This window comes from Arachis hypogaea, chromosome 13, assembly GCF_003086295.3.
Source record: "Arachis hypogaea cultivar Tifrunner chromosome 13, arahy.Tifrunner.gnm2.J5K5, whole genome shotgun sequence".
Lineage (NCBI taxonomy): Eukaryota > Viridiplantae > Streptophyta > Magnoliopsida > Fabales > Fabaceae > Arachis > Arachis hypogaea.
This window is the reverse complement of record NC_092048.1, coordinates 137,158,276-137,169,659: the sequence shown is the minus strand read 5'-3', so window position 1 is coordinate 137,169,659 and position 11,384 is coordinate 137,158,276.

The following is an 11,384-nucleotide window of genomic DNA, read 5'->3' as shown; positions in this document are numbered from 1 at the left end:
AAGAGGCTATCCGCCGGTAATTATTTGACACGATGAATCTCACAACAAAACCATCGCTAAAGCTGTGGGTAAAGCCGACAGTGTGTGACGCTAAATCCGATGGTACTCAACATTTTTCTTGTAGTGATTAAAAAGCATAAATCAACATCTAATATTCGGCAAGGAATTCAACGAGTGTGGAAGAATTTTTTGAATAATCTGATTTGGAAGGTTGGTTCGGGAAATAATGTTAATTTTTAGTCAAACCATTGGATTTTGGGTATTTATAAACTTGTGGGCTTTGCTCAGTTTAAAGAGGATATGCTATAGAAAAAGGTTTGTGATTATGTTACTGATGGAAAATGGGATTATGAGCATATTATAGTGATGTTGGGTGAGGATTGGCACCCTATTTTTGGTTTTTTGAAACCACCGGAACTAAAATTTGAAGATGATAAGTTAGCGTAGCTACCAGTAGCTAACGACTTATTTTCAATTAAAGCTTTCTGTGTTTTATTTCTGAATCACACTGAGGAGGAAAATACTTTTCTCTTCACCAAAATCTGAAAATTAGAGATCCTATATAGAGGCTACATACTTTTGCTGGCTTGTTGCAAACGAGGCCCTCTTAACAAATGAGAGACGTAGTACATGACATATGACAATGAATGATAGTTGTGGTATTTGTAATGATTCTCCTGAGTCTTTGCTCCATGTCCTCTGAGATTGTAGAGTTGCGAGAAGAACGTGGATGACCATTAACAACAATTTGGGTAATGATAAATTTTTTTCAACACTCCTATTTTATCTTGGCTGGTTGAAAATTTATCTCCTAAAACTCCCTCTAAAGGCCATACGTGGCCTTTCCTCGTTGTTACTACGATGAACTCCTTGTAGTATCGGCACAATAAGACGATTTTTTATGCTGCTGAGGTTATTGAGGAAGATAAAATTGCTACTCTTTCCTTCATCTCGCAAAAGATTTTCATCATGTGCAGAATGAAGTTGACAAAGTGAGGAAGAAAGTTGGAACCTTCCTTGAGAAGCAGATTTAATGGATACCTTTATATCCACTTTTTGTCAAATTGAACACAAATGGGTCTATCTTGAATAATGCAAAATTAAAGTAGCTTGTGGGGGTATTCTTAGAAATAGCGATGAAAAATTTATTGTTTGTTTTGTTGTGAACTTAGCTTTTGGTTCTATTACCTCATTCGAATTCTGGGATGTACTTATGGGTATTGATTTGGCACTCAGTCTTAGCTATGAGAATTTTACTCTTGAGATAGATTCAATTGTTGTTGTTAGCCTTTGTCTCCAAGAAGGGATAGATTGGCATTCTTCAAGGGCCCTTATTTTGGCTATCGGAGAGAGGTGTGACAGGTTAAACAACTGTGCGATGAAACATCAGTTCAGAGAAGTAAATTCTTACGCGCATGGGCTCGCTAACTATGGCTATAGTTTGCAGTTTGGTTGTCATATATTTTTTTACGTTATCGTCTTGTTTTCTTTTTTATTTTATAGGCACCTCCTTTTCTAAAGTAGTTGTCATTTAGTATGTTTCTTTTTTAGCGTTAAGCCCCATTGTTTATAATATATATTCTATTTTTTATTTATTTTATATTAAAATTTTACTTTTTGAGTTCCAATAAACATCAAATTCCAAATTTTTTGTCACAAACTTTAATACAATATCATAAAATGATTTATTTTTGTAAGGTACCAGAAACTGTGAAGAAACAAAGAGAAAAGAGAGTTGAAGAAGAGAGGGATTGAAGAATATATTAGATCTGAAATTTTCACATTCAACCACAACTAAAGATCGTTTAGGTTACAGAGTATTTATACTCAACTTCTAGACTTGATGAGCTAGAGAGTTAGTTACTAACAACAAGTTTCTACACTCTTCTGATCTCTAATTGCCTTTTTGTTTCAGGATGCTGAGTCAGCTTCTATATTTCTCTAACTGCACTTACATCAACCCTGCTACTTCATGGGTTTGCTACATTGGTTTCTTTCAGCTATCCGGAGTTTGGCTCTGAACTGCAAAAACTATGGCGCTGAGAGGGGCTTGGTTAGTGTGTCAGCAATCTGATCTTGAGCTGGGATATGCTGGATGGTGATCTTCTTCTGGGTGACATAATTTCTAACAAGATGGAGGTTCAATTCGAAGTGTTTACTCTTGTTATGCAGCACAGGATTGGCAGTTAGTAGTACTGCACTTTGGCTGTCACAGTAAAGACTTGGTATGGCTGTACATACAACATGCATATCAGCAAGGAGATTTTGGATCCATATAATTTCTGTGAGCCCTACAGTAAGACCTCGGTACTCTGCTTCTGTTGAGCTCTTGGAGACTGTTGTTTGCTTTCAACTAGACCAAGAGACAAGATTTGGTCCTAGGTAGTGGTACACACAAAATCCACTAGTTGATTTTCTATCATCCACATCAATTTCCCAGTCTGAGTCACAAAAATCATTCCGATTTCTGGAAGCGAAGACCATGTTGGATTGTCCCAACAAGATAGCGTAAAATCTGCTTTACTGCCTTCTAATGGATTTCAAGAGAACAATGCATAAACTGAGAGACCTTGTTAACGACGTAGGAAATCTCAGGACGTGTGCTTGTAGCATACTGGAGCCCACCAACAGAAGATTGATACATGGTCGGCTTAGAGAAGGGTTCCCCTCCATGGGCTGAGAGTTTTAAACCAGAGGTCATGGGAGTAGGCATCGGTTTTACATTGGACATTTTAGCCTTGTGGAGAAGGTCTGTGACATATTTGGTTTGGGAAGGTGAATTTCAGCATCATGGTGTCTCACCACTTCAATGCCCAAAAAATGGCTCATCTCACCAAGGTCTTTGAAATAGAAGGTAGAGTGTAATTGCTTGACCAGATCATGAATTTCAGAGTCCGAGGAGCTAGTGATTAAGATGTCATCAACATACACGAGGATGAACGTAGCCGAGGTGGCAGCGAACTTAGTAAAGAGAGTAGTGTCGGATCTGGTCTTTTGAAAACCAAAAGAGTGAAGAATATGTTTAAGTTTTGTGAACCAGGATCTTGGAGCCTGCTTCAGGCCATAAAGAGATCGTTGGAGGTGACAGACATGGTGAGGGTTGTAGTGTTTGAGGAAGGGGTATCATGTACAGCCAAACAGCTTAAGGAATAAGTAGTCAGGTTTCCGGTTAGTGAGAAGTTCCAATGGGGACTTACGGTAGAGGGTAGGGCTGGGTAGTCGGTTAATGAGGTAAGTGGCAGTGAGGGTAGCGTCTCGCCAAAAAGATAAGGGTAAGGAAGCCTGGGCTAGTAGTGTAAGGATGGTTTTAGTGATGTGGCGATGTTTTCTTTCAACAGTCCCATTTTGTTGATGGAAATAGGGATAGGTTAGCCTGTGATGAATTCCATTAGAAGCAAGGTAGGCTTTGAATGCATTTGAGAGATATTCCTTTGCATTATCTGTTTGGATGGATTTAATCTTTAAACCTGTTTTGTTTTCAATGAGTGCTTTAAACTTCACAAATGCGTCAAAGGCTTGGCCCTTTGATTCTAACAAATAGGTGCAGGTATACCTAGTGCTCGCATCAATAAAGTAGATGTAGTATCTGTGGCTTAGTCTATTGTAAACAGGGGCTGGACCCTAAATATCTGAGAACACAAAGTCTAGAAGTTTGTCGATTATGAGAGACTCAGGGTGGGGTAACTAATGCAGTTTACTGATGCAGCATGCATGACACAAAGTAGGAATAGAATTTTCTTTATTTATTGATACATGAGGGATATTACATTCTTTCATGATCAAGAGAGTAGCAGAAGAGAGAAAAGATAGTAGCAGAAGAGAGGGGATAAAGAATATATTAGCTCTGAAATTTTCACATTCAACAACAACTAGAGATCTTTTAGGTTACAAAATATCTATACTCAACTTTTAGACTTGATGAACTGGAGAGTTAGTTACTAATAACAAGTTTTTATACTCTTCTAATCTCTAATTGCCTTTCTGCTTCAGAATGCTTAGTCAGCTTTCATATTTCTTTAATTGCACTTACAATTTAAAAAATTTAAATTAATAAAAGATATACTTAAATGATTCTATTACTAGAAATTCTTCGGTGGCCCTCCTATTCTTTTAGTGACTATATAACATGAAATTTTTTCAAATTTAATTTCCAGGCTAATAATAAGTCTCATAATTCACCAATGTAAGAAAATATATTAAATTTGTAACATATCAAAATTTCATAGTAACAAATCTTTTAAAATTTAGAGTAAAGTATCGTTTTTGTCCCAACGTTTAGGGTAAATTCTATTTGTGTCCCTAACGTTTAAATCGTCCTATTTGTATTCCTAACGTTTGTAAAAGTGGTCCAATATTATCATGCCGTCAATTACACATTATAAACGCTTTAGTTTGAGTTTTAAAAATCTCTTCTTGAAGTTAGAATACAAATGTTTGGGATAGAATCGATAATTCACTCCGAAAAATAGCTCATCAAAAGTTAAAATTAATTCCTATAAAATTTACATAATTCACTTTTCTAGGGACATAATTGAATTTAAACACAAATAGTGGGTATAATATTAAAATCAAATACATCTAAGTGAGACATAATTGAGAATGAATACATCCAAGTGAGAATAATTGAAAAATATAATCTGATTTGTTAGTATAATTGATAGTAGGATAACATTGAATCACTTTTATAAACGTTATGTTGGGAATAAGACACAATTCCCCCTTGAGAAAACACCTTTGACAGAGAAATAAAATAGACACAATCACAACACAAGAATTTAACGTGGAAACTCCAATTACCGGAGAAAAAACCACGGCCGTTGTCAAATGACAACCAGAGAATATCACTATGTGAAAATTGTTACAACACATAGACTTCTTTCTCTCACCGGCACCCCAGTACACCCACACTCTTTCAAAGCAAATATCTAACTACACCTCACAACACTCTCTAATCAAAGAGTACAGAGGAAAAGAAAAATCAGATACAAGCTTAAAGTGTTTCTGACTGGTGCAAAAACAAATGAAGAACTTAGCCTCATATTTATAGCCTAGGCCACCCACTCCATTTGCTATCCTAAGCAATGTAGGACTAATTCAACCAAATCCTAACAATCTCCACCTTGATTGAAATAGTCACACATCTTCAGCTTCCATTGTCAACACCGACAATTCTTTGCTGCCATTGTCTATACCGACAATCATAGTTCAGAGAACTATCATACTCCACCATGAAAGTATACTCACTTGGAATTAGACCACTCCAAGAATTTCGCCTTGGTACAGATCGAAACCTTGCTGAAAATTCATGGTGCAACTTCCAAATTGGCTTTTCCTGGAAGTTCTTCAGCCATCGACCTAACTCCGCCACACACCTTGCATCTCAACGCCAACCAATGCCCGTGTGCAATTGTGGACCCGATTGCCACAACTTATCCTTATCCATGGCAGTGCGGTAATACCATGAGGATACTTCTTGTCTTCTAGAGAACATCATCTTCTCTCATAGAGAGAGCAACCAGAGATCTTCTCCTTCAACGCCTTGTGCAAACCTGATTGTATCAACACATCCTTGACTTGTATTTGCCACAAGCCAAAATTGATTCTTCCATCAAATTTCTCTATTTCAAGCTTCACAGCACTTGAATATCCTGACATTGTTGCAACCGTATACTGGAATAGTATAACTCAACTGTAGACCGTGCACTAGGAAGGGTCCCCAGGAAAGAGAGGTGGGTCACAATGGACACACTTAAATACCAAGTCTTTCCTTAGCCAGAACCTTTTCCAAACTGCACTCTCACAGAGTCACACTGCCTTCCAGCAACAACAACAGCAACCAAAGATCAACCTCAAGCCACAGGACAAAATTCTTTTCTGATGTGGAAGGTCAGACTAGGCTGCAACCACAGAGCATACTAAGAATAAATCCCACCGAACCGAAGCTCTGATACCACTTGTTGGGAATAAGACACAATTCCCCCTTGAGAAAACACCTTTGACAGAGAAATAAAATAGACACAATCACAACACAAGAATTTAACGTGGAAACTCCAATTACCGGAGAAAAAACCACGGCCGTTGTCAAATGACAACCAGAGAATATCACTATGTGAAAATTGTTACAACACATAGACTTCTTTCTCTCACCGGCACCCCAGTACACCCACACTCTTTCAAAGCAAATATCTAACTACACCTCACAACACTCTCTAATCAAAGAGTACAGAGGAAAAGAAAAATCAGATACAAGCTTAAAGTGTTTCTGACTGGTGCAAAAACAAATGAAGAACTTAGCCTCATATTTATAGCCTAGGCCACCCACTCCATTTGCTATCCTAAGCAATGTAGGACTAATTCAACCAAATCCTAACACGTTAGAGATACAAATAGGACGATTTAAACGTTAGGAATACAAATAGAACTTACCCCAAACGTTGGGACAAAAACGATAATTTACTCTAAAACTTATAAAATGATAAATACCCTACAATAAAGTGTGGTTCATCAGTAGTCACTACCTGAACATGATTGAAGATGGCTGTTACGCGGACATAATAATGATAAGCTCCCTTAGGTTACTGAGCCCAACGTGATTATGTCGTTAGCTACAGTGTCAATCCATGAGAACCCCACAATGTACTATATTGATTCCTACCTATATGTTGGTATATACATGTGAAATCAACAACACTCAAATTCGTTATCTTTGCCCTACCTTTATCTTCTCAATTTTAATTATGAATTACAACGTTATCTGAATAACTAAAAACAAATATTAATTTATGAGTATTAGAAATATGGTTAGTGTCTTACTTAGCACTTCAAATGTTTTGAAATAATTTTATAAATATAATGTCAAAAGTTTTATAATTAAAAGATATCAAATTTGATCTTTATTAATTTAAAAATATAAAAGAAATTGTATTTCAAATCCAAAAAAGACTCATATAAAAGATTTCCGTAGAGATAAAACCATAAAAACAAATTAAAATGAGGAATGATATATATGATACTCGCTAATGCATGCATGGAATAATTATTGACTTAGAGTAGAGGTTTTTTTGCTCTAAGAAAATTTGAATTATTGATATGTTGGAGGTTTCTACCACAATTGCAAGATGGAGGACAGAAATCGTTAGACGATCGATCGCGAAAAATAGTCAAACTAGAATTATCCCGGGCCGATACTAATTATAGTGAAATTTGCAATAATGTTTTGCATCTTAATTATCCAAACTTTTCTAATTAAACACCATAGTACAGAGTGTATATCCATCATTTTTGATTAGGTTAGGTATATGTTGGTCGTTGCAGTGTGTTATGTTTATATATAGCTTCTGTCTTATCATTTCATCACTAGCTACTTTTGTTTCCTTTTAAGTTACACTTGGGGTCTTTTGTTCACATGGTGTGACACATGCCATGCTTCAAGAATCAAGATACACACTCTTGTGCCCAAAAAGAATAAAATTAAAGACTCTCATTTTTATTTTGGGAAAATTCCACTCCCCTCTCCTACGAGATGCTAAAATGACACTTTTCTCCCCTCTATTTTATAAATGTACATTCTTCTCCTTTCTAACTTTTAAAAAACCTTCTCTTTAATCCATTTTAAATTTTTTGTGTTAACTAAAATTAACTTTATCCATTTTATAAAAAAAAATTATTTTTTAAAAAAATATCCATTAGCAAAAATTTTATTTTTTATCATTAAATTTTGCTTACCAAAATACTTTTAAAAAAATTAATAATTAAATTATTTTTTTCTAAGATACCTACCCTTCAATAATTTTTTAATTATTAAATTGTGATTTTACCAAAATTTTTGTTAACAATTATTTTCATATTTTACTATTAGTTTTTCGATATCAATATATATTATTTTAACATTAAATAAAATAATCTTACCACTGTTAATATGTATAACAATTAATATATATTGATATTGAAAAATAATCTTACTAAAATTTTGTATTTAATGTTAAAATAATATATATAGATATCGAAAAATTAATAGTAAAATATAAAAAAATTGTTAACGAAAATTTTGGCAAAAATATAATTTAATAATTAAAAAATTATTGAAGGGTATTTTAGAAAAAATAATATAATTATTAATTTTTTTTAAAAATACAATTTAATCAATAAAAGAATAATTTATTAAAGGGTACTTTGGTAAGTAAAATTTAATGTAAAAAATAAAATTTTTGCTAATAGATTTTTTTTTTAAAAATAATTTATTTTTTTAAAAAAATGGATAAAATTAACATTAGTTAACACAAAAAGTTTAAAATAGATTAAAGAAGAATTTTTTAAAAGTTAAAAGGGAGGGAAATGTACATTTATAAAATAGAGGGGAGGGGAACGTCATTTTAGCATATCGCAGGGGAGGGGAGTGGAATTTTCTCTTTTATTTTTAAAAATGTTTTATTTTTTATATAATACAAAAATTCATTAAAAAATATAATGTGAAATGTATATGTTTCTCTAGGTGTTTTTTTATTTAAATAAAAAATTTATTATTCACATATTTAAATTAGAATGCAGAAATTTACTAATTTGTATATTTAAATATATTTTCGAAGTCATCAAAATCGAAAAAAGTTTGTTACATTTTCGAACATGTAGCCTGTGAGAACAAGGAAAATTTATACAATTTTTGGACCTTGAGATTACAAAAATGAGACATAAAATAATCACATATTTTCGATCATGGAACTAGTGAAAATGAGCCTCAAAATTCGAATGTAGCATACCAAAAAAAAAATTATACAATTTTTAGACCTTGAGATTGCAAAAATGTACAAAGCAACCACATATTTTCGATCATGAAACTAGTAAAAATGAACCTGAAATTTCGAATGTAACATTTCATTCTGTTTTATTTTTGCTGCCTATGGAAGTAAACATAGTTTATTTTTTCAGTTTATTTTCATGGTCTCTACCTACAAAAATACAGAAGAAATTTATATTTTCAAAGCTTCGGAAAATATAAATTTGTTAGAAACTAAAATATTTAATCTAAAACCTTTTGGAACTAATTTGAGTATTCATCTTTTTCTCAATCCCCATTTTTCACAATATATGTATCACAAGTTAATTTTAATTTTGAATACTATTAACACTATATGTAAATTTTGTTTTTTTTTTTTTTACAGAATATGTAAATTATGTTTGAAGTAGCAATAAACCAAAAGAAAAAAAATTAGTAGTTAAATTTGAATATACGGATGACATGTATCTTTAAATTTCAGATACTAATACATATAAAACACATAGGAAAAGAAATTACATAGACATACCGCTTAAGATGAAAATTCAGCTGCAGTCAACTTCATGTGAAATTGATACCTTAAAGCCATTAGATGATTTGATTAATTTGACTAAATTTGCATCTAACAGTTTTCAAATATCAACTTTACGTGAAGTCAACTTCACCTGAATTTTTTTCTTTGCTTGATTAGTGTACCGGTGTTTTAAAGATAAGTTACAATCTTAATATTAGTTTTATTGTTACGCCCTATTAATAATGAAATAATTTTTCAAATTAAACTAAATTAGACTCATTTAATATTAGTAATTAAATATTATTATCTTTATTATTTGGACAAATTTATTTAGCAATTGGGGTGTAATCTTCAATTCCCACAGTTAGCAGTTAACCTCAATGTAATTATTAGCAATGAAATGAAAATTCTTTGTGACGTGAACCATGATGACTTTAAAGAATAGGTAGATCCTAATTAATTAAAATTTTTTACGTTTGGAAAGCAAAAGTCACACCTCACAAGTCACAAGGACCGCACCCATTGAAACCTAGCTTAACTTGGCCACTAATAATGTCTCTGCCACAAGATTTGACCATCATTATATTAATTAGTACAACCGTCTTGCAAGAGGAGGATTAGACTTTGATTTATTACTAATAACTACTAATAAATTATATGTACTATATATGTACGTAGTCCGGTATATATATAGCTGTTTAAAGTCCGGCTATATCAAATTATCAATTAGAAATTTTATATTTTTTATTTTCAAAATACTTGACCAAACTATATTACTTAATAATTTTAATTTTAATTTGTGTATCCCTTTAATATTAAAGCACTCCATATAATAAAATAGGGAGCATATCATAATTTTTAGAAAATAATATAAATAAAAAATAAGTTATGTGGGCTTTAATTTTTGAAAAAATTAATATTGTAATTTATTTAAAAAAAAGTTAAAGAATAAGGTTAACCTGATTAGTAGAATATTTTTTCAAATTCCAATTATTTATATAAAAATATAAAAAATTAAAAATTAAATTTTTTTTAATTAATTAAAAATATGACACTTATTATTTAATAAAAATATTTAAGAATAAACTTTTTCAACAAAAAAGAAAGTTAAAATAGTCGATGGATAGTTAAAAGAATGAGCAATGTATAGTAGTTGGTTTTCTATGGTTACAAGAAAAATTATTTTTAGAGATAATTTATTTGTTTCAACAGCAACAAAAATAATTATTAACACATTATAAATATTAGTTATTTTATATTTTGTCACTAAAATATTTTAGTAATAATTATTGATAACTTTTTTGGTAGTTAAATTTTTATAACTTATCATTATAACATATAATAATAATAAATATATAATTACTATAAAAAACTAAATTAACTAACAAAAATAATAAGTATAATACTATTAGCACTAAAAAGTTTGCACTAAAACTTTTCTTTTTCTGCTTGCCAATAATCCCAAGAAAGGGCATAAATATATCCAGGTTGTCATCAAAAGCTAGTGGTGCGTATAGGACAAAATACTGTAAAAGTCTTACAGATGAGACGACCTAACTTATTAATTAAGAATTCATTTCATTACACTTCCGTCTTATATATACTAATGTGACAAAATCACCCCTAACATAAAAAGATAACGTCACAGTGAATGGAAAATACTAATGTGACCGTTGGAAGAGAACTCCGACGGTGGCAGAGAGCTCCGACGATGTTAAAAAACACCACCAACCCCTCCTCCTTTTCCTTTTCCCCACCACCAACCCATTCTTCTTCTTCTTCTTCTTCTTCGGTGCCGGCGAGGGAGAATGCACGCGAGAGCTGGTCGAACCGGCACCTTCTTAACCGCGATGCTAGAGAGTGTAGGGTGCAAGATAGCAAAGGCGGGAGACTTCGGGGTCACCGTAGATTCTAGCAACGCCGCACTCATCACATGGTTTTTTGTCGTCATCAGAAAAGGAGAAGAGAGACAACTGTTGGTGTTGTTGTGGCTTGGGGATTGGAGACTTGTGGATGTGGGAACTAGCGTCACATGTTGTAGCGGTGGCAGTGGGTTTAGTGCGGCTTTTTGTTGTGGAAGAGAGGGAAAGATAATGG